Genomic DNA, 23,763 nt, shown 5'->3' on the forward strand with positions numbered 1-23,763 from the left:
GTCCACACCAAACATACTCACAAATCCACTCTGTCACCTATACATCTTCTTATTTGTCTTAAATTAATCAGAATATCCTATATTGTGAAGTGCAAATCGTTGAACTTAGGTTTCAACTACAAGGCTACTCTAATCTTGATCAATTCACACAACTCCTCTTAGTTTGGATTAGGGCATTGAACACTACCTCATTCTTGAGTTTCTAGGCTGACCATATCACAACCACTGGTATTACGCTCCAGATCAACCTCTCATTCTTTTTGATTTTCTCTCATGCCCATCGTGGCAACAGATTCTCAACTACTCCTGGTAGAGCACTTTGTACATGCCACCAATTCAACATCTTAGCCCAAACTTTCTGTAACAACCCTCACCACTGTTTACCGATAAGCTACCGATTACTGCTAAACTGAGACTGATTATGAAAAGTAATTGAACTGATTGAAATACTGAACTGACTGACTGAAATCTGAAATTGATTGATTGACTGTATCTGTTTAAATGCATTATCTATCTGTTTGACTATTTGATTATCTGTTCATGTTTTATGTTTAAATTGCCAAATTGAAGGCCTTATCAGCGACCGAACCACAAATTGATTGATGTTTTATGATCTTTGGAATTTATATGATTTTATGGTATATTTATCTGAAATGTGTTTTGGTATGATTAAATTAGTTGAAATAAAGCTAAATTACATGAAATAGACTTAATTACATTGGTGCCATTTAGTGGCCCACTACATTGAACATATGTAAGCCTTACTATACATTTAAACAAAACTTTTCATCAACCAAACTCCTTGTTCTTGCCGACTAAGAGAGAGAGGGAGAGAAATTGAGTTCCTTCTTGTGATTACTTTGAGAACCTAAAGAATTTGAAGGTTGATTTCAAAATTGTGCTTCCATTCTTGAACTACAAAACCTAAGGTAGATCATTGACCTTCTTCATTGTGTATTTGAGTTTATTCTTGCATGATTAATGAGTCTTTAGTGATCTAAGGCTTGAACTGGTTCAATAGTGTTGAATTAGAGCTCAATTGTTACATGCATGCCTATATTATTGAATTTTGAGTTGATTCCATGGAAAATTGTCACATGCATGCTCATATCTATGTTACCATGAATTCATCTTGTCTTTGAAGATATTTGCCCATTAGAGCAAGTGCTTAAAGCTTGAAAGTGGTTTAAATTCATGCATGTTGCATTGAAGTTAAGTTCATGAAAATTGGTTTGAATTTGAGTTGAATTGATCTTCCCTTGGGCTTTGATTTTATAAATTGAGCTTTGAATCATGTTAAACTATGAGTTTTGAAGTGTTTTCTTGGAAATGGGCCCGAAGGAATCGAATTTGATACATTTGAAGTTGAATTTGAGCTTGAGGTTTAAATCTGGGAATTCCAGATTTTGGACTCACGCTGGAGCGGAGTGACTGGCGCTCGAGCGTGAAATTCGTGCTCCCAGTATTTTGTTGTATTTTTAAGTCAGCTTGAGTGGGGAAATTTACACTCGAGTGGGACCTTGCGTTTTACGCTCGAGCGGGTGTCGAGCGCCCAATCGAGCGTGAATTTCACCTATCCAGCACTTTTGACTGTTTTGAAGTACGCTCGAGCGGGTGAGTCTGCGCTCGGGCGGAAACCTTTGTCTGCATGTCCGCTCGAGCGGATTAACCTACGCTCGAGCGGGACCCCTGTTTTCTGAAAATGCTTTTAAAGTGCATCTTTCCATCCTCATTTCATCCTAGGCATTCTTAGGCCTAGTTTAAGGCATCTTAATGAGGGTATAGATGTAGAACCACACCGAGTCAAGATAGGGATTAAATTATTATCTTTCCCAACTGTATAGCTTAGTGTGTGTTCAATCTGTAAACTGTGTAGAGTTGGCGACTGGGGAAGCGCTCTAGCCTAACTATAGCCCAGAACTCTGTGAGTAACAACTGTGTAAAGATATGTTCAAAAATGATTATCTTCTGAACAATTGAACTGTACTGTTTCTGAATTGATACTGTTAATCGAATGAATGTATGTCATCTATTCTGAACTGTATTATGGCATCCTTAGCAACTACTGTTACTGACTGTTACTGTTACAGAGATCTCTGTCAGTTCCCTTGTTGGAACCACTACTGTTTACTAATTGATGGCCATCATTGACTATTCGGTCTTTCAAGACCTACTGTTTACTGTACTGTTATGCTACTGGATGTACCACATATGACTGTACTGACTGAACGACTGAAATACTGATTTAATGAACTGTTTTCATTACTGTAAGGACATTCATTCTAAACCTCTTTACGCATTATGTTATGCACTGGGCTTTAGCTCACTACTCATATATATATGTAGGTGTACAGGCACCAGACCGCGGCTAGTAGCGTCGGGGTAAGCTCCAGTTTTGTCAAGCCAACCACTGTGACTCACTGCGAGGTTCCGAGCCTGTCAAGCTATGGCTTAGAGGTGTTTTAATTTCCCCCGTCTGTCTCTGTAACTATCTTGTTAACTGTATAGACTGTATAGGCTGTTACTGTACTGTTTAATAGGGAATAGGTCCCTGATCTGAATGATTATAAATGTTGTACATACTGTTCTGCACTGTGTGTATATATATATGTATGCATGAAAAGTCTTTTTGGCATACAGACTGTCATAGCTCATTGGACATTGTTTATTTACTGTATTGGCTTCCACCAGGCCCCTGTACTCTGTTATACTTTATTATTGTGTAGGCCTTCAGTAATCTCGGATTACTGGCCTGTTACGGTGCTAAACCCATAGGGGCGGGTTTGGGTCGTGACACTTTCCATACAAAAGGACAGTGCAAAAGCACATGGTTGGCCGCATGTGCGGGAAATATTCTCCGTATGTACAGCAATGGTGCTTCACATATAAGAAAAACCCTCCGCATGTGCGAACTGTTGTAGTATGATTTTGGCCATTAGGAAGTAGGCTGCATGTGCGGGAATATTCCGCCATACGTGCGGTGCATGTTTCTTGGTTAAAACTTCACTTTCTGGCTCGTTTTGCACTTTTGGCGCATCCAACTTGATTCATTTCAAATATTTGCAAACTGTACCAAGTTATATCAAGACGAGAGTTATGAAATCTCAATTGCTGGCCTCAATGGTATACACTCCGGCCTCAATCAACTATTGTATGACATGGAGAAGAGCATCAGAATGCTCTAATCCATGTCAAAAATGGGTGGAGATGATAGATTGCAATAATTTTTCAAGGAGAAGACAGGTTTTGTGACGCCTCAAATTTTGGGAACGTCAAGGTAATATAATACAACAATAAACTAGTGTTTGACTAGCAAATACACAATATTATACAAGGAATTAACCACAAAATATAAGGAATTACACTAAAAAGAAATATTAATAATAGTTACAGATACAATTCTTCAAGTCAATAAATACAGAATAGATCCTTGATACAAAAAGATTAACCAGAATACAAGAAATGCAAAATCTACTCTCTAAGGCAGCAATGGTTTCTCAAAGCTTTTAAGGATTCTATTCTTGGTGTAAAACTCACCTCCACCTGGCATAAAATGCCATGAGCTTGAAATTCCCTGTAAACATACACCGTGGCCCTTTTCCCATTCCAAATACACAAGTAACATAACGGCATGATCATAACATACAGCGAAAACAATAATTAAGCACAGCTTATAATTAAATTTCGGTTCTCAAAATAACAGTCAATTTTAGTTAGTTCTAGGGAACTCCCCCCGGGATGTTGTTCCTACCCAACCACTAACACTGGCTGTGGGCAATTCTGAGTCCCCCTTAATTAATACAATACCAATGCGTCGTTTACTGTATAACCACTAGTGCGTTGCTTACTGCACAATTACCGATGGTGCCTACAAACCTAGTTTACATACCCGAGTGGTGACATCACGGTCTGCTCCAAGGGAACGGGCTTCCAGGGATACTTTCCCTTTATGAGACCCCCACTGCCACCCTTATGCCTTCCATTTTCGTTAAGCAGCCAGAATACCTCCCATGCCATGTTAGGGTTAGAAAACACACTTGCACAAGACTTCACAAAAATGGAACACATTCCATTATATCATACTCTTGAAACCATCGTTCATTATCTCATAAAATTTGCTACAATGATCGCAACCCATTACTATCCCATTTTATTTTCCCTTTATTATGTGATTATGCTCCCAGTTATAGCAAAGCATGGTCAATATAATTATGAATCCAAACTAAACAACACGTAATTTATTCATGGTAAAACAAATTCACAATTTATCATAGATTGCATATCAGGACTGGAACATTCGAGAAACATAGAATATAAGAGTTGCAAACCAAATAAGAGTATATTAACACAAATTTCCAGATTTTCATATTTCAACCAGTTTGAAAACAATTATGAAAAAAAAATACTTTTATTGGCCGTAAGTACCTGGACTCATGTGCTTTTGTAGATAAATAAGTCTAGTTTCAAACTCAATTTATGAAAGGAGGATAGATATTTTTGATTTTAAGATAATTCAGAATTACCAAGATCTATCCAGATTCATTGATCGCCACGCAAATCGGTTTTTCTCTCAAGCCCCTCACTCTCTTGAGTTCAAAAAAATTTTAGTTGAAATATAACACCAAGATTAAGATGTTGACATTAAAGTGGACTCAAGATTATTTTTTTGGAATTTTATAAAAATAGAGAAAGTTGATTGTTTTTCTGGTTCTGTAAGTAACAAACTTAGAAAGATTGTTTAGGTTGTAAAAATACATCCTTAGGTACTACCAAAATTATCACATACTCTAGACATACCAAATATTACACCATAAAAAAATATTTTGAGTTTATGGAGTTTTGATAGGAAAATAAATTTAGGTGGGAGAAACGATTTGTTGTTGGAAATTTAAGAAAGAAAGATAAGCACACCATTTATTGATTAATACACATTTATAGAGGAGTATAGGCGTAGACTACAACATATATATACAAATAGCATGTATTAGGAGGGAAAAGCCAAGTGGTAAAAGAACTTGAGAGAAGAGGTGATGTCCGTTTGCCTTTGTTGTACAAGACTCAACACAATTCTTCTTTTTTTTCTTCTCTTCTCTCTCTCTCTCTCTCTCTCTCTCTCTCTCTCTCTCTCTCTCTCTCTCTTCCAAGATCACTCTCTCTCACTCTAGTGCATGGCTGAAAATGTTTAAAAAGAGGGGGAGAAGTGTGAATATATATGGAGAAAGGATTGAGACGTTTCTTAGGGAATAAGTTTCGTAAGTGTAATTTGTCAAAGTTGTCCATCAATGCCATCAAGGCGCTTTCATCCATCACATGGCCAACTACTTGGGCTCCAAGAATTATATATATATAGGAGATATTTGTATTTATAAACATAAAATAATAGGCATAAGTACATTAGTTAAGAAAATATTACAATTAAGGTTTGGAATGATATAAAATAGAAGTATATAGGGACCAAGTCTAAATTTATGAAACCTCAATATTTATTATCAATATACTAACATTAGAAAATAGTTAAAATAATAAATTCGAGTCCCGTTAAATTAAAGCGCAAAGAAAGGCGAGAAACTGAGCGAAAACGGCGTTATCGGGAATTAAGATTTTAAAGTAATTAATCTATAATTACAGGGTCTAATAATTAATAACAGGGTTTAAAAGGTGATTATTAATCTACCGAGATCAATTAGGGTTTAGTCGAATTAGTCTGCGATGCTTCCCGATTCTAGGGTTTGAAACGCAATTAAGTAAAAATTCAAGATGCTTTATTGAAATAAGCTCAAGGTTAGAGATTTAATGATAATTACAAAAACTAGGGTCTCTACAATCTATCCTCCTTAAACAAATTTCAGCCTTGAAATTTTAAGTTGTCGAAAAGTTGTGGATAATTTGCTCGCCTTCATCATTGTGCTTCCAGGTAGATTCCATCAACGTATTTTAATCATCTAGTTTTTTGTCCTCAAAAATTCTGAACTACTCGTTGTATAGGTAATAATGTCGTTGCTTCATCGTGAAAACCCTTATTGCCAATTTTTGACGTGGTAGTCTATGTACTCACTATGAATGTATCCTGATGATCGTTCTCTAGGTTTTTGGTGTCATTACGTTCGTTGATTTGTGATAATTAGGAAAGTTGGCCTATCTCCCCCCCCCTTAAACAATATAAGCGTCCCAATGAATGCGGAAGTCATCTCATTCTTCTAGTTACTATCGATCACGACTAGGTGCACAAACGACCAATATGTGTCCAAGATGATTTGGGAGTTGGACCTATTTATGCCTTGGGGATTGACAATCAAACGGGCAAACAATTCTTAAAGGTTTGCATCCACATAGTAGAGACAAAAGAATACGATCAATAAAGCATGTACTCAAGAGTTCTAAAACTAGATTAACAAAAGGAAATTTACATCGCCTATATTCATATTACAAAAAGTCATCCAAAAGAGATATAACTAATATCCTAGTTATATTTTTCCTAAGTTAGCCATGGCTCGTACTGCGGTTCCTTGGGTTCATATGCAGTGTACTACCCTTCCTTAAGATATTGCTTAGTGAGATGTTCATTTTCTTCTCATTGAAGTGCAAATATTCTGCCTGTCGGCCTTTGATTGTTAACTGGTCCAAATTTCTAATTGCTTTCTGCCTTGAAATTTTGTTGGCTAGTAGTTTCCGACTTAGTTACCCATGGTTGCTGCCCGTCAATAACATAAGTATTCGCTCCCAAGTGCTCTCCTCGATTTCTGACCTGTTGGGGACATTCGAACCTTCTGTGTCCCATCTGTTGACAATGATAGCACTGAATCAATCTAGTTGGTCTTGCTTGAAAACTCTCATTCAGATTTTACTGCTGCGATTGTTGGGGTTATTGGGGTTCCCTAGAATACGGCTTCTATGCTACATGCCTTCGACTATTCCTTTCTAGTCCCGCATTGGATTGATTGTTTTCTTTCCTCAAACTCCAAATCCTCTTGGAATCTGCTACCTCCCATTCTAAATCAAGTGCTATGTCAACCACATCTGCAAAAGTGGGAAGTCGTATGGGCAAAAATCTTCCTCAAATTGTAAGGTCTAGACCCCATTCAAATTTTCATGCTTTGTCTTCATCATTTGCTACGTATTGAATTGCATAATGCGCCAACTCCCCGAACTTTGCCACGTATTGGGTCACCGTCATTGTGCCTTGTTCTAGGTTCTAAAATTCACAGATTCTTTCATGTTTGACTGTGTTCGAAAAGTACTCCTTAAAAATAAATCCTTAAACTCTACCCACGTCATTACAGTGATGTCCCTGGATTCCTGAATCAGGGCCCACCAATGATCTATTTTCCCTTCAAGTTGGTAAACTGCTAGACCAATCCTATCAATGTGTTCAGTTATTCCTATCGTATTGACATCTTTTCAATTTGTCGGATCCAGGTTTCAACAATTATAGGATCGGGTTCGCCAGTGAAGATCAGCAGTCTTCGTTTGTGAAACTTGGAGAATAGATGTGTCCTCGCATTCTGATGTGTTCTCTTTAGCATTTCTAATTCTTCAAAAATTTGATTTCCGACATTCTCGGATAAGTCGGTACCGGGTGCAGGGGCGTGATCATAATTATTGACCCAAGGTGCCCCATTCCTATTTATATTGGCATCATCATTGTGATTGGCGGCGTTATTGTTGCCTACATATTTGTTTTCTCTTGGATAGTTCATCATTTGCCAAACGCGCAATTAAGTGCAAGTTATGGTTTTGTTGATGTGGTTAGTCAAGGAAATTACAAAAAGAAATGCTCTACTTGAAACACAATCCAAGTAACACCTAATAAGCATCTAAGGTTGTCTTACTCAACCATTGACTCTATCACCACTCTCGGTAGCTCTAGAGTAACTGCATGTTTCGGTTCGCTAATTGAACCTAACCTTTCCTTTCTTTATTATGAAATTCTAGTTCCACTGCCCTTATCTAAAAGGCTTTCTTCAGCACCTGGTACCAATACTAGAATCGTCTGCTCACGACTATATACTTTCACGAATCGACATTGCCATGCCCGAATTTTGAAGAAACGTCCTAGGGTTGGTCGAGAAAATTTTAATTTTTGACATCTTCTAGTTTCTAGACTAAGTAGTGTTATCATAATGTAATATAGTCAATGGCAAGGTTGTTTCTAATCGCAAGTCGAACGCATGGGTAAGGGTTGAACCTAAGCTTTGATACCAAGTTGTGACGCCCCAAATTTTGGGAACATCAAGGTAACATAATACGACAATAAACTAGGGTTTGACATGATATAGAACCATACAAAATGTGAAGAAAGCAGAGCCTCTCCATCTAGAATCTAGAGAGAGAAAGCTCTCCCCGGCGGTGGTTCATGGTGGTGATGCTCTGGTGCAGTTTAGGCCAATTGTTTAGCTCCTCAAGCCATTAATTTGAGTCTGAGTGAGTATGTTTTCAGTTCTGTAAAGCTCTGACAGAGAGGTGGAGTGGTTTTGCTCTCTATCTTTGAGTCAAATGGAGGTTTTATGGAAGATTTATTTGGTTCTTGTTGTTTCAGTCCGGCCAATTTCAACATGGCTGGCCTTGGGTCTAGGTTGTCTCACACCTGGGTTCATCTCCTAGGTTCATGTGTTAAGCTCGGTGACCAATATCCATGTGCTGGGTAGTGGTTCATGTGTTCATGGGTTCTGTGTTTCTACTGGTACTCTTGCTGGTAGGTGCTTATTGTATTGCTAAAGAGCCGACGTCTGTTTTACAGATTCGGTAGGTGTTTTGGGCTGCCGGTGGTGGTGTGTCGCCGGATGTGCTGGGTCTGTTGATTGCTCCAAGCTCCATAAATGGCAAGCTTTTGGTTGTTGTGGGCCCTTCTTTTACACTATTGATGAAATTGAGCTATATGGATGGTTATCCGGCGCTGGTTAGTCTAGTCTACCGGCGCCGCTACTACTGTTCTGAGATAGAGGCAGCGTGTTGTTGGAGTTGGCGTGAGCTGCTCGTTTCTGGGTGCTTCGTTGGATCCTGAGGCAACGTCTGTTTTTAGTTTTGCCGTTTTGGGGTTTAGTTATCTCTAGTTCATGCTAGCGACAGTTAGGAATGTTGTTATTCCACAGCTTACACCGTTGTTCATTGTGCGTGTTTTCTCTGGCGCTGGTTTATCCATGTTATCGGCGTCGTAGGGAGGAAGATAGACTGGTGCAAATGATTGGAGCTTCACGCTCGTTGGTACGAGTGACCACGGTTGTGGTACCGTGTGGCAGTGGTCGGCGTGCAGACCAGTCTGCTCGCTGGGGCATTGTGTTGCTTGTCGAGATGGGTAATAGTCTAATCATCTTTATATATATTATATTTATATGTTCTATATATTACTGGTTTGTTGTTCCCAGTGCATGTGTTGAGTTTGTGGGTACCACGTTTATATTAGTGGCCAATTTTTTAAGTTGGGCCCAGGGGCTGCCTTGGTGCTGGTGACCCACGTGAATTGGAATAGTGGGTTGTCCATGGATTGTTATTTTGGACTTCATGGATATATTATTAAATGGGCCCACTATCCTTTTCTTTTCGTGGGAAGGCATAGTTGAAGCTGGGAGGAATTTTAGCTTTAATGAAGAGAAGTGGGTTTGACCTACGGAATTTCGAAATGGGCAGCGTGGTTTTGTCCAGTGTGTTTGGGTCTGGGATATCCATGGACTTCAATTTGTAGGCAGACTTTTTGGAAATGTTGGTACGTTTTTAACGGTTTGTTTGGTTTTTGTTTAGTCACTTTGCAGCGGATCATTTATAGTTGATTATTTCATGATGATTAATCGTGTGATTCTCATGTGACTCGATATGAGGGTGGTTTTGAGCCATCTCCGCCAAGAGTGATTGGGGAGTCACTGCTATGGGGAATAGTGGTTCGATAACTAGCCGAGTTAGAGACTGGGAGATGAGTGGAAGGATAGCTACCGATTTTCTGTTTACTTCTTGTCTTCAAGTGACCCATCCTAATTGATCGTATTGCCACACCTGTCATGGGGTGAAGGGTACACTACCGTGGGGTTTGAGGCTTGTGATCTACGAAGGAAGGGACTAGGGGATGTGATGATTGGCCTCATGATTTTGTTGGCTATGTATTGGTTTGTTGTTGTGAGGCTATTATTTTTCACCACAACTCCCAAGACCGTGGCTTATGGTTACTGATCGTGCTAGCTTCATGTGGCTTTGTTGGGATTTGTTGTGGGGTATATTTTTTCCTCCATCATGGCTTTGGTTAAGTGGCTTGGATGTCACAGCTGTGAGCAGTGGGACGCTTATTGGATTCCATGTGTTTATCTGCAGTAGAGACTGGGGGCATGTGGGGTTGGTTATCATCTTTGTTTTGGCTTGAGGGTTGTTGCTTTGTGAGTGTTTGTTATGATTATAAGCTTTTGTGGTGTTTACTTGTATCTTTGCCCATATATCCACCTCAAGTTCCCATCTATTATCTCTGATGGTAGGGTTTACTTGGGGACAAAAAGGATATATGGGCAGAGTTGGGTTATTTTGTTTTGTCATTCTTGTTTATCCTTTTTTATTAGGGGAGCAGTGGTGGTTTATGTTGGTTATGCAATCGTTTTCATTTATTGTTGGGCGTCCCTGGCTTATGCCCCTTGTAAACTTGTAAATTTCATTGTCTTTATTTTATGACTTACCCTAAAAAAAAAAAATAAAATAAAATAAAATAAAATAAAAAAAAAACTAGGGTTTGACTAGCAGATACACAACATTGCACAAGGAATTAAGCACAAAATATAAGGAATTACACCAAAAGAAAATATTAATAATAGTTACAGATACAATTCTTCAAGTCATTAAATATAGATTAGTTCCTTGATACAAAAAGATTAACCAGAATACAAGAAATACAAAATCTACTCTTCTAAGGTAGCAATGGTTTCTCAAAGCTTTTAGGGATTCCCTTCTTGGTGTAAAACTCGCCTCCACCTGGCATAAAATGCCATAAGCTTGGAATGCCCTGCGAACATACACACCATGACCCTTTTCCCATTCCAAATACACAAGTAACATAAAGGCATGATCATAACATACAACGAAAACAATAATTAAGTAGAGCTTATAATTAAATTTCGGTTCTCAAAATAACAGTCAATTTTAGTTAGCTCTAGAGAACTTCCCTCGGGATGTCGTTCCTACCCAACCACTAACACTGGCTACGGGTAATTCTGAGTCCCTCTTAGTTAATACAACACCAATGTGTCGCTTACCGCATAACCACTTGTGCGTTGCTTACCGCACAATTACCAATGGTGCCTACACACCTAGGTTACATATCCGAGTGGTGACATCACAGTCTGTCCCAAGGGAATAGGCTTCCAAGGATACTCTCCCTGTGTAAGACCTCACTGCCACCCTTATGCCTCCCATTTCCGTTAAGCAGTCAGAATACCTCCCATGCCATGTTAGGGTTCAAAAACACACTTGCACAAGACTTCACAAATATGGAACACATTCCACTATATCATACTCTTGAATCCATCGTTCATTATCTCATAAAATTTACTACAATGATCGCAACCCATTACTATCCCATTTGATTTCCCCTTTATTAAGTGTATTATGCTCTTTGTTATAGCGAAGCATGGTCAATATAATTATGAATCCAAACTAAACAACAAGTAATTTATTTACGGTAAAACAAATTCACAATTTATCATAGATTACATATCAAGACGAGAACATTCATGAAACATAGAATATAAGAGTTGCAAACCAAATAAGAGCATAATAACACAAATTTACAGATTTTCATATTTGAACCAATTTGAAAATAATTGCGAAAAAAAAAATACTTTTATTGGCCCTAAGTACCTGGCCTTGTGTGGGTTTGTAGATAAATAAGTCTAGTTTCAAACTCAATTTACGAAAGTAGGATAGATATTTTAGATTTTAAGATAATTCAGAATTAACAAGATCTATCCAAATTTGTTGATCGTCACGCAAATTGGTTTTTCTCTCAAACCCCTCACTCTCTTAAGTTCAAACAAATTTTAGTTAAAATATAACACTAAGATTAAGATTTTGACATGAAAGTGGAATCGAGATTATTTTTCTGAAATTTTATAAAAATAGAGAAAGTTGACTGTTTTTCTAGTTCTGTGAGTAACAAACTTAGAAAAATTGTTTAGGTTATAAAAATACATCCTTAGGTCCTACCAAAATTATCACATACTCTAGACATACCATATATTACACCATAAAAACAGATTTTGTGTTTATGGAGTTTTGATAGGAAAATAAATTTAAGAGAGGGAAAAGATTTGTTGCTAGAAATTTAAGGAAGAAAGAGAAGCACAGCATTTCTTGATTAATACACATTTATACAAGAGTGTAGGCCTATACTACATCATATATATATACAAATTACATGTATTAGGAGGGGGAAAACAAGTGGTAAAAGAACTTGAGAGAAAATGTGATGTAGGTTCACCTTTGTTGTATAAGACTCAACACAAATCTTCTTTTTCTTCTTCTCTTCTCTCTCTCTTCCAAGATCACTCTCTCTCACTCCTCTAGTGCATGGCTAAAAATGTGTAAAAAGAGGCAGGGAAGTGTGCATATATATAGAGAAAGGATTCTCTTCTCTCTCTCTCTCTCTCTCTCTCTCTCTCTCTCTCTTTCTCTCTCTCTCTCTCTCTTTTCTAGGATCACTCTCTCTCGCTCCTCTAGTGCATGGCTAAAAATGTGTAAAGAGAGGGGGAAAAGTGCGCATATATATAGAGAAAGGATTGTGAGGTTTCTTAGGGACTAAGTTCCATAAGTGTAATTTGTCAAAGTTGTCCATCAATGCCATCAAGGCCCTTTCATCCATCACATGGCCAACTATTTGGGCTCTAAGAAATATATATATATATATATAGGAGATATTTTCATTTATAAGCATAAAATAATAAGCATAAGTACATTAATTAAGAAAATATTACAATTAAGGTTTGGAATGAAATAAAATAGAAGTATGTGGGGACCAAGTCTAAATTTATGAAACCTAAACCGAGCGAAAACGACGTTATCAGGAATTAAGATTTTAAAGTAATTAATTTATAATTATGGGGTCTAATAATTAATAACAGGGTTTAAAAGGTGATTATTAATCTACCGAGATGAATTAGCATTTAGTCAAATTAATCTGCGATACTTCCCGATTCTACGGTTTAAATGCAATTAAGCAAAAATTCAAGGGCTTTACTAAGATAAGCTCAAGGTTAGGGATTTAATGGTAATTATAAAAATTAGGGTCTCTACGGGTTTGGATTTTAAGAAAATAAGAAAGAAAATGAAAGGAAAGTGCAAGAAAATAAACAACTAGAATATCAATGAAAGAATTTGGTTAGAATCCTCTACACAAGCCATCTACTCAACTATGTAAACAAGTAAATAAAAGCGATAAATATTGTTTGGCTAATGAGAAAATGAGAAAGAAAATGCTAGAAAGTGTACCTAAGACATAAATGAAAGGATTTGGCTAGAATCCACCAAACAAGCCATCTACTCAACTAAGAAAGCAAGAAAATATTGCAACATATAGTATTTGGTAAGAAATAAAATAAGAAAGAAAAGACTAGGAAAATAGAGAATTACATAGCAAATCAACCTATGGAGATATGGCTTTTAGAAAAATATATTAAAAGCCATGTTTTTGTGTAATGGGACTTAGAATCATTATGAGTAATATTTGCATTATATTATTTGTCCAATGTTCTGCAGGTGTGTCTTCTATTCTATAAAGGATGTGATCTAGTATGTAGAGCTTGGCTTACATGCGGAAGATCAGATTATTAGTTCTTGTATAATATAAGTGGTTCACAGTCTAAGATGGATTTGGACACACCATCGATACGACTATATCATGGTGTTTGAGTAGGTCTGTCTTAACTATAGGAAATGGTAAAGTTTCAACTCATTGTGCTAGTACACTTTGTGTGTACTGCACAGGACCGTCTTGGGATAATTGTTCATGTACTGATTAAATGAGACAATCTATATTCCATAGTTATTATGAGTTCTTATGCTCTTAATCTTAAAAGAATTAATAAATGCATGCACTTAGTATTGGTCATTTTGATTCATAGAATAGTGAGAGTGAGATCCTTTATGGGTTAATAAGCTCAATGAGTTGGGTGATTGTTTTATATGTATGGTGGATATTGATTATTGACAAAATCCATGTCTCGATTTAGGGATTGGTAATACTCCCTTGAAGAAGCTTATAAGTTTTGATTATGTCAAACCGTGCAAGTGGATTTTGTATCTGACGTATCAAATAAGTTAAGTAGAAGTTCTTAGGGAAATATAAAGAAGTCGATTAAATTTAATTGTCAGTAATTTAATTAATTGACCGGTTCTAGTTATCTTAACGTAAGGAGATAAATAAGCATTTAATTATGAGGAGCTTGAAATATAATTTGGAGATTAAGCCAAGCTTGGAGTGTTGGGTAGGAATAACATTCCGCGAGGAGTTACCTAGAACTAACTTGATTAATTGTTTCCTAAGAACTGAATTTTACTATAAGCTTTGCTTGATTGTTGTTTTCGTTATATGATATGACCATGCCATTATTGTAATTGCGTATTGGATTTGAGAAAAAAGAACGGGGTGTGTGTGCATTTACTGGGATTCCAAGCTCATGTCATTTCATGCCAAGCGCTGAGGAAACCTACGTAGACAAAGAAGAACTAGAAATGTTGGAAGACTATTGGTCATCCTAGATAAAGTTAGAAGTTATTTGGTTTAAGTCCATCCGTAATATTTTATCTTTTGGAAATGTAATATTGATGAAACTTGAGTTTGTAACTAAATTTCAAATTTTGTAATTCATATTGTTAATAGCTGTATACGTATATCTTTCGTGACCTTGTCCTTTAACAAACTTTAGATTCAAGATGAATTCTTATTTTCTCAATAATAGGTTTGTACAGATTACATTGTATATATGTCAGTTGGGAGTCAGTTATAACAAACTCCTAATACACGATGATATACATGCTAACCAACTCCTAAGCTAACTGACTTTGTAACCAAGTGAGCTGATATGGCTATAGCTGCACTAACTGAAGCTGGGGTTGGCTTAGCTGTTGAGCTGAGCTGGGAAGCTGCTGAAGTCTGGGAAGTATTCTCAACATGCCCCTACAAGCTGATGGGGTGGGAGAACTCCATTAGCTTGGACTTGAGATACAAAAACCTAGCCACAGACAAAGGCTTTGTGAAGATATCAGCCAACTGATCTTGAGTATGAATATATTGCAAAGTTAGTTGTTTAGCAAGCACTTTATCCTTGACAAAATGACAATCCACCTCTATATGCTTGGGGCGAGAATGAAAAACTGGATTGGAAGCAAGGGCAATAGAAGAGACATTGTTACACCATAAAATAGGTAGAGTAGGAGAGGAAATAGCCAAGTCCTAAAGCAGCATTTGGATCCAAGTTAATTCGGCAACAGCATGAGCCACTGCTTGATATTCTGCTTCAGTAGAGGAGCGAGACATAGTGACCTACTTTTTAGCTGACCAAGAGATAAGGTTGGAACCCAAAAATATGCAATAACCAGAGGTGGACTTCTTATCAATCACATCCCCTGCCAATTGGAGTAGGAAAACGCACGAAGATCAAAAACACTAGGCTGATACGTCAAACCATGGGCAATTGTGCCCTGAACATACCTCAGTAATCATTTAACAGCTGAAAAATGCCCAAAAGTGGGAGCATGCATGTGTTGACAGGACTGGTTGATAGCCAAAGAAAGATCTAGTTGAGTGATTGTAAGGGATTGCAAGCCTCCCACAATACTGCAAAATAAAGAAGGATTGTCAAAGAGAAAATTAGCATTAGAAAGAAGAGAGGGCTTGACTGCAATAGGAGAAAAGCATGGCAACTGGGCTAAAGGTCTCTTGAAAATCAATGCCCTCTTGTTAAAGGTATCCCCTAGCTACTAGGCGTGCCTTGTATTTGGCGATAGTACCATCAGAGTTCCTGTCTTGTGGGGTGGAAAAGAAACAAGAGACCAGGTCTGCTAATTTTGGAGAGCAGCATACTCCTCAGACATAGCCTTAGACCAAATAGGAGAAAATAGGGCTTCCTTACGAGAGGGAGGCTCATAATCAAAATAAAGAGAAGAAGAAGTTTTCTGAGCAGACAAACAAGTCTGGATTGTTTTAGACCTGGTGAGCATAGGATGAGTATTTGTAGGATAAGTAGTTGTAGGAAGAGGAGGAGGCATAGAAAAAGGATGCTGAATAAAAATGGGCTGAATATGAATTAAGTGAGAAAGTGGAGGAATAGAATGAGGTAGAGGAGAAACACTAGAGGAAGGAGAGGAAGAAGATGCCACTGAAGAAGAAATCGAAGAAGCATTAGGATGAACCACAGATGAAGGCAAAGAAGAAGACCAGAAAAAGTTATGAAGCTGAGGTAAAGAAATAGATGAAGAAGGAGAGAAAGAAGCATAAGGAAAATAGATTCATTAAAAACAACATGACGAGATAAATAAATTTTTCTTGTAATAGGATCAAGGCAATGATAGCCTTTGGCAAATGGATGGTAACCAAGAAAGACACAAGAGATGGATTTAGGCTGTAGTTTATGAGAAAAATATGGCTTGAGCCAAGGAAAGCATTGGTAACCAAAAACTCTTAATTGAGAATAATTTGGCAGAGAATGAAATAGCATTTCAAAAGGAGTCTTATTATGCAGTTTAGAAGAAGGTAATCTATTAATAAGAAAGGTAGCAACAGTTGCAACATAAAACCAGAATTAGTAGCATGATGGAGGAGAGAAATGGTTGTGTCAATGACGTGTCTATGTTTCCTCCTAGCCACTCAATTTTGTAGAGGTGTGTAGGGACAAGAATGTTGTTGAACAATACCTTGAGTAGAAAGAAACTACTTTATTTTATTGTTAAAATACTCAGTGCCTCCATCAGTGCTTAAAATATGTAAGGATGTGTTAAATTGGTTCTCTACATAGGCCTTAAGCTCCACAAATTTAAGCATAGACTTCACTTTTATAGGCCAATGGATATAACCATGTAAACTTACTAAAGTCATCCACAAAGAGAACATAGTACTTGTAACCAGAATTAGAGGTATATGGACCCCATACATCACTATGAACAAGAGAAAGTGGTTGATCAGTAGTAGAATTTGACAATTGAAAAGGGAGCCTGTGGCTCTTGGCAACACAGCAATCAAGACATGATAGTGATGTGTGCTTATTAGCATTACAATGTAAAAGACTATGTAAACATTTAAACTTCAAGGAAGAGGGATGGCCTAGTCTATTATGCCAAGTACTCTCACTAACAGGTGAAGAGGACTGACTAAAATGCACTGGATGCTAGGAAGGAGAAAAAGAATAAGGAGTAATAGACGGCAAGAAATGGTAAAGACCATTGACATTAGAGCCCTCGTGAAGCACTTTCTTCGAAAGCTTGTCCTGAATCACAAAATTAGCATCATCAAATGTGATAAACCAGTTGTTATCCTTTGCTAATTTTTTAACAGAAACAAAATTAGAAGAAATCACAAAAGCATGAAGAACATGATTAAGTTTCAAAGACTGATGAGGTGTAGGTGAAAGGCCTTTACCAGTATGCTGAATAGGGATAGAATTACCATTACCAATGGTGATGTGATTTGGCCCTTGATAAGGCTGACAAGAAGTTAGATTGGTCATATCATTGGTGATATGATTTGTTGCTGCAAAGTCAAGATACCAAGGAACTTGAGAAAAGGCACTAGCAGAACCACTAGATGCAGCAACAAAAGCTCTGGAATGTGAAGAAGAAAAAGGAGAAGAAGATTGATGTGGTTGTGGTTGATACTGAGAATCCATCCTATACCTACACTCAAGAGCAGTGTGGCTAAAACCACCACAAATTTAACATTGTTGTGTAAAATGAGAATTTCAACCTCTGCCTCAATCAGAACCTCTTGTGAACCACCACCACCACTTCTGGAACCTTGAGATCGACCTCTATTACCTTTGTAAGAGTTTTTGCCTCTGAAACAATATGTTTGTCCTCTAGACTGAAAGTGTGATAAAGAAGAAGGGCTTTTAACAGTTGGAAAAGCTACTGTACGTTCTAAGAGAGTCTTCTCAGTTTTGGACTCCATATGAATGGCTTCAGAACAAAGCAAAGAGGATAACTCATTCATGGTGATTGTTTCAGACCGAGATCGAATAGAGGTGGTAAAAACATCAAATTCATTAGGAAGACCATTCAATGTGAGCAAAATAAGATCTTCATCATCAATGATGATTGAAGCAAGGGCTAACTGATTGACAATTTCTTTGATTTTGAACAAATAATCTTCCATTGAATCTGTCTTCTTCACAACATTGTTTAATTTGTTCTTCAACTGATAGATGTGTGATCTGGAAAGCGTAGTAAACCTCTTGTGCAAAGCAAGCCAGATCTCAGATGAATGTTGACTTTGTAATACAATGGAGTAAATTGAAGAAGACAGAGTAGCTGAAATACAACTCAACAGGTGAGCATCGACAAGATTCCATTGAAGTCGATCAGGATTAGGAACCTCCGTTCCAGTTGAATAGGTGATCATAGTAAAAGGACACGAAATTGTACTATCAACATATCCAATTAGATTTGTAGCTTTGAGGATATTCTGAATTTGACTTTTCCAAATCACAAAATTACTAGAATCAAGCTTCATAGTAATGAATGAAGAAAGATTGGAGATTAACATTGTGAGATTAGATGGAATCGAAGAAGAAGAAAATAGATCGGCCATAGATGATAGATTGGCCATAGATCTATGCTCGTAAGAGCTTTAAAGCTCTAATACCATGATGAACTTTAGATTTAAGATGAATTCTTATTTTCTCACTAATAGGTTTGTAAAGGTTACATTGTATATTTATCAGTTGGGAGTCAGTTATAACAAACTCCTAATACACGATGATTTACACACTAACCAACTTCTAAGCTAACTGACTTTGTAACCAACTGATCTGATGTGGCTGCAGCTGCACTAACTGAAGCTGGGGCTGGCTTAGCGGCTGAGCTGAGCTGGAAAAGTTGCTAAAGGCTGGGAAGTATTCTCAACATCCTTACCCTTCCATCAACTTATGTAGACCTTATGTTAATACCTTGTTAAAATCTGTCGAAAATGTAGCTTCGCTATCTAAGGAAATTGGACTTTGAAGGGAGACTATATTGACTCCTCCGATCTTTCCTAGGATCTTGTTTGGTTATTGACTAAAGGACTCATCAGTGACATATCCTAGACTCGTAACTTTAGAAAAATCCTGTATTTATTTGTTAATAGATTCCTTGATGTCCCCGATTTTTAGGGCGTTATAACTTGGTATCAGAGTGTAGGTTCAACCCTTATCCATGTGTTTCGACCTGCGATTAGAGACAACCTTGCCACCAACATTATTATATTATGATAACACTATTTATTCTATCAACTAAAAGACATCAAAAATAAAAATAAAAAAATATTCTTGACCAACCTTAGGACATTTCTTCAAATTTCGGGCCTGGCAATGATGACTCGTGAAAGTATATAGTGGTGCAGCAGTGATTCTGGTATCGGTACTAGGAGTTAAAAAAAGCGTTTAAGATAAGAGCAATGGAACTAGAATTTCATAACTAAGTAAGGTAAGGTTGATCAATGAACCGAATTATGTAGTTTGCCACAGAGCGACCGAGAGTGGTGATGGAGACGGTAGATGAGTAGGTTTACATTATGTGCTTATTAGGTGTGTTACTTGGACTGCGTATCTCACCTTAGTAATTTCCTTGACTAACCGTGTTGGAAAAACCCTATCTTTAAGATTAGTTGATTACTCTTGAGAAATTGCCTCTATAACTAGACCCAGACTTGTGCCTCACCCATACTATGAATGGAATAGTAGACTACACTCAAGCCAACGATTACACTAAAACAAGCAACAATATCTAAGCCCATGAATAACAACACAACAGGAACGAAACACCAGGGAATCAAAACCCTAAGAACGGACCCGTGCATGAAACCAAAATCCCAAATGATCTAAGTTATTTATATACTAGTTAGCATGTTTTCAGCATAAGATAAGTGGAAAATTATTCATGATTGCCCTCTTTTTCTATTACTCTTCTTATTTCAAGCTTTGTGCAAGAAAGACCTGTATTTTTAGCCCATTTTCAAAAATTCTAGAAAACGACAGAAAAATCCCATTTACCTCATTTTTATATCAAAACTTTCCTTAAAGTGTTATCTTCCAAATAAAATTGGTTACATTGAAAAAGAATGAGTGGTTCAAGAGAAAATTCGATTTTCGTAACAGTCAACGAATCTGGATAGTGCTGGAGTATTTTCTTAAATAAATAAAAATATAGAAAAGCTATCCCATTTCTGAAAGATGATATGAAAATTAGATAAAATTATTTACAAACTAAAGAAAGGCCAAGTTCAGAAAAAATCTAGAAATATCTCTTAGATTGTGATCTTTAAAGTGTATCTAATATGGAAATTTAGGTTTGGATGATTTCATGCTTTAAATTTCATGAATGTGCTTCTTATCACTTGTTTGGGCCTTGGTATGATTTTTACATTCTTATGTCCATATTTATTTACCATGGTGCTTTGATTGCTCACACGTTGATACAAATTATTGTCTCAGTGGCTTATTCTAACCTTAGCTTAAAACATCTAACTCAAAGAGAAACTAAATGTAATCGTATTGGCTCTTTCGATCACTTGAATAATTTTATGAGATAATGTTATATGGATTGATGGGATGCATTACCTAATTGAAAATGAAATTCTTGCTCAAGTTGTGTTGTGGTACTCAAGTTGGCTTAGGTTTAGAACGCAATTCTTTATGTCAGCCATGTAGGGGTCATGCAAAACACATATGAGAATACTTGTGGCATAGATGAGAATTCCCATGGCAGACTCGAACACAAATGAAAATTCTTGTGGCCACGACAAGTTGTGACTACCCTATATTCCAAAACGACACAACCAGGGTTCATAAACTTAGGAGTGGGGCATTTGGAATAGTGAGCAAGAAAGGGTGCCAGTTTGCCTTAGGCCAAGCTTGTAGTGTGCGGTAGGAATGGCATTCCACGAGGAGTTTCCTATAACTAGATTAATTGTTATTCATAAGAACTGAATTTTATTATAAGCTCTGCCTGATTATTGTTTCGCTATATGATATGACCATGCCATTGTTGCAATTGTGTATTGGATTGGGAAAAGGGGAAGGGGTGTGCTTGCGTTTACTAGGCAATCCAAGCTTATGACATTTCATGCCAAGTACCGAAGAAAATTACGTAGACGAAGGAGAATCGAAAACGTTGGAAGACTATTTCATGACATTTCATGACTGTGATGACAACTATCGATCAGACGACATCGCACTACGATGTTTGGAGCTCGCACCTGCAGTTGGAGATCAAACCTCCGACGTTGCTGAATCAATCAGTTCCAAAGAGAAGAGAGAAATGATGAGGACCCTATCGCCGCCGTCAAGCTCATCAAATATCTATATACAAGTAAATACATGTATATGTATGTATATATGGATATTGGAGGGTGTGAGTGGTGAAGATAATGGACGAGTTTTAGAGAGAGAGAGAGAGAGAGAGAGAGAGAGTTGTTGATGGATTTTCACATGGTGAAGATGGTGATTAGGTGATGAAGGTAGAAAATGAGTTTGGTGATTAGGGGATAAGAGAAAGAGAGACGAAGAAATAATGAAGAGGGAGATAGAGAGAAAGAACAATGTGGGTTTGTTGAATAGAGATAAAGAGAAACGAATTTGTATATATAAGTATGAATGCCATGCATTGGTAATAAGCGTGACTCTAGTGACGAAATGAGTAGTTTGGTCACTTCGCACAAGCATGCCTTTATAGACACAGTAATTTAGGTTAAGTTTGGCAAGTTTAGAATAAGTTAAAAAGTCAAAAAGTTATTCAAAAATTTACTCAAAAAGTTAAAAATTAACACTATTCACCAAAAGTCAACAATTACGGCTGCACAACTCTCAATTCTAATTTTCTTTTACAAATCAATTTTTATAATTTTTTATTACACATTTTTCTATAAAAATTTAAAAAGTTAACCCAAATATCTATATTTTCTTTCTCAATTTTTTAGTTCAAAAAGACTAAAAATACACTTATTTAAGACACTCCAAATAACCCTTAGTGTTTGGAAAGTCATATTGAAGAAATTCAAAATCGAACTTATAGTCTGAATGCCCACATTATTTATTTATTTATTTATTTTGTGTAGGAACCTAAAGGCCAACCTACAAATGTCCCAACTCAGTGAACAGCTGGGCGTCCCACAATAACCAACTCGATAATTTTTATTTTTATTTTTTAATTATTTTTGAATGGCATAGCCAATTAGTTTAGGCCCGTTTATTTGGGATTATAGGGAGGAGATTGAGATTGAAATTGATAGTGAGGTGAGACTATTATATGGGGTGTTTGTTTTTAGAGATTGGGAGGGGACTACTAATCCCTTGGTGTTAGTAAAGGCCTTGGAAGGGGGATTGGTAAAGAAGAGGTAAAGATGGTATTAGAAAAATAGTGAGCGGATTAAAAAAAAATTATTATTTTTTTATTTTTTATACATTGAGAATTTTTTTAAATATTAATGTTTAATTTTTTATATTTTTTATTTGTTTTATTATTTTATAAAAAAATAATTTAACAATTCCTCATTATTAATCCCCTCCATTCTATCTCTGAAAACAAACTTAGAGCCTAGAGGAGATAATTATGAGTCCCCTCCATTCTATCTCTGAAAACAAACTTAGAGCCTAGCAGAGACAACTATGAGCTGAAATCTTAGAAAGAATGAAAATTCAACTTCAACCCAATTTTAAGGGTAATGTAAAATTTATATTTAACCCTAGTTAGGAACAGACTTTTTTGGAAGTTAAAATTTTTTGACCCTATGTTTTTTTATTTTTTTTAATATTTTTTTAATATAGATATATATATATTTAAAAGTAGTTTTTTGAATTTTTAATCCATAATTTTTACTTTTAGTACTTTTTAATATTTGAGATCTACATAATTTAGATGAACTTAAAAAGTATAAAATTTATATGTATTTTTTAATTTACTAAATATAAAAAAATATAAAAATTCATTACATTTTTGTATTTATTGAATTCCTATAATATTTCTTCACAAATATTTTACTTTGAAAGTATATCTAAATTAAGTGGACCTAAAATCAAAACCCACAAATATATATATATATATATATATGATTAAAATATAAAAAAAGCCCACTAAAAATATAAAATAAGGATTGAAATCTTTTTAAAAAAAATGTTTTTAAAAAACTCAAAACCAAGCATAGTGATGTTTGTGAATGACTTTTTTGGGATAAATTACATTGATCTTCCCAATATTTTGCCTCTCGTGTTATTTTAATTGATGCACTTTCATGTTTAATTTTGATTTTTATGTCAATTTAGTTCAATTGATAACATTATTATAATTTTTAACAAAAAATAATTACTGAATTGGTTGAGATTAACTCATAGAGTTGATAAAAATTTATAATTTTGCCTCTAATATGCCGCCCATGTGTGTATTTTCATAAAAAAATAATAATAATAATTGTAATCAATTTGTTAAATTGAGATAAAATCATAAATTAATGATAAAAATCGAATCAATTGAAATTATAAGACCAAAATAACATAATGATCAAAATATAAAAATTATCAGTGTAATTTACCTTTTTCTGTAGCTTTTTAGTTATAT

The sequence above is a fragment of the Camellia sinensis genome, chromosome 11 (assembly GCF_055761805.1).
Source record: "Camellia sinensis isolate YWXY chromosome 11, ASM5576180v1, whole genome shotgun sequence".
Taxonomy (NCBI): domain Eukaryota; kingdom Viridiplantae; phylum Streptophyta; class Magnoliopsida; order Ericales; family Theaceae; genus Camellia; species Camellia sinensis.